Here is a 1,788-nt window from a genome sequence, read left to right as displayed (position 1 = left end):
AACTAGAAATAAACCATCATCAATTTTGATGATTACCATCTTGATAATCATCAAGAATTGAACTGATGAATACATTGTGGTATATCTATATAATGGAATACCACATCAACTAAAGGGAACAGACTACTGGTTCTAATCAATATAATGAACCCAAAAAATTTCACATAGTGTATGATTCTATTTATATGATATTTTAGAAGCAGAACAATTAAGACAATTGGTGGTTGCTTAGGACTAAAGATGAAGAAAGTTTCCTGTAAAAGAGCACAAGGGAAATTTGCAGGGTGATAGAAGAATTCTATATCGTGTTTATGTTTGGGATTTGTCAAATCCCAAATGTTTGGGATGCATTTGTCAAAACTCATCAGCTCTTTCCTAGCTTCATCTACTGCGAGAATGAAGACCATTCTTAGTAATTAGGTTGTCGACTTTCCAGAAAGTGTCGACATCACTGAAGGGATGTGCTGTTATTATGAAGTTCCCCAGAGGAACCCTGCAAAGGGACTTCAATCACATCAATGTAGAACTCAGTCTCTTTGGAAAGAAAAAGAAGAGGCTTCGAGTTAACAAACGGTGGGAAGATTGAAAAGAACTGGCTACTGTTCACACTGTCTGTGGTCATGTACAAAATGTGATTGGGGCACCCGGGTGGCTCAGTTAGTTGAGCGTCTGACTGTTGTTTTCAGCTCAGGTCATGATCTGACAGTTTGTGGGATCGAGCCCCACATTGAGCTCTGTGCTGACAGCACTGAGCCTGCTCAGGATTCTTTCTCTCCCTCTCTCTCTCTGTCCCTTCCCTGGTCTCTCTCTTCTTTCTCAAAAAAACAAAACAAAACAAAACAAAAACAACAACAAAAAACAAACATTAAACAACAACAACAAAAATATGACCAACGTTGTTATACTGAGTTTTCAGTATAAGATGAGGTCTGTGTATGCTCACTTCACCATCAACATTGTTGTTCAAGAGAGTGGTTTTCTTGTTGAAATCCAAAATTTCATGGGTGAAAAACAAATCTGCAGGGTTTGAATGAAGTCAGGTGTTGCTTGTTCATTATCTCAAGCCCAGAAAGATGAGTTAATTATTTTTTAATCTTTATTTATTTATTTTTGAGAGAGAGAGAGAGAGTGAGAGAGAGAGACAGAGTGTGAGCAGGGGAGGGGCAGAGAGAGAGGGAGACACAGAATCCAAAGCAGGTTCCAGGCTCTGAGTAGTTAGCACAGAGCCTGATGCGGGACTCAAACTCACGAACTGCAAGATCATGACCTGAGCTGAAGTTGGATGCCTAACTGACAGCCACCCAGGCACTCCAACATAAGTTAATTCTTGAAGGACATGATACTGACCTTGTATCAAACTGAGCAACTTTGATTCAGCAAGTACAACAGTTAAAAATAAGGATATCAGGAAATTTTGGGATGGTATCTATGTTTTTGAAAAAGCAACAGTTCAGCACGCTGATGAATAAGATCTAAGTTGTCCAGCTACAGAGATAGCAAGGTGCCAGATGATTTTTCAGGCTAATTTGTGATAATTTAAAGAATTTAAAGCAATGAAAGTTATATTGATTTTGGGGGGAAAAAACCTTATCAAACCCTACATTTACATAGATTCATTTTATGTTTATACCAATTATACCTCAATAAATTTGATTTTAAAATATGTACATGTCTTGAGTCCCTGAGATCAGTCTTAATCTTGACCAGTCTTGACCGGTCTTCACCAGTCTTAATCTTCTGTCACCCCTTTTCTGTTTCTGACTTATGCATGTTCTAATAATCTCTCAG

The 1,788-nt window shown here is 38.1% G+C and overlaps 1 pseudogene; it reads left to right on the top strand.

Annotated features, from left to right (window-relative positions):
* The first annotated feature begins 396 nt into the window (after positions 1 to 396).
* LOC145715329 (large ribosomal subunit protein uL6-like) lies at positions 397 to 1,537 on the top strand (annotated as a pseudogene).
* Positions 1,538 to 1,788: the final 251 nt, after the last annotated feature.

The sequence above is a fragment of the Panthera onca genome, chromosome A3 (genome assembly GCF_046562875.1).
Source record: "Panthera onca isolate mPanOnc1 chromosome A3, mPanOnc1 haplotype 2, whole genome shotgun sequence".
In the NCBI taxonomy this organism is placed as follows: Eukaryota; Metazoa; Chordata; class Mammalia; order Carnivora; family Felidae; genus Panthera; species Panthera onca.
Note: the sequence above shows the minus strand (reverse complement) of the source record. Positions and strands in the feature narration are given on the sequence as shown.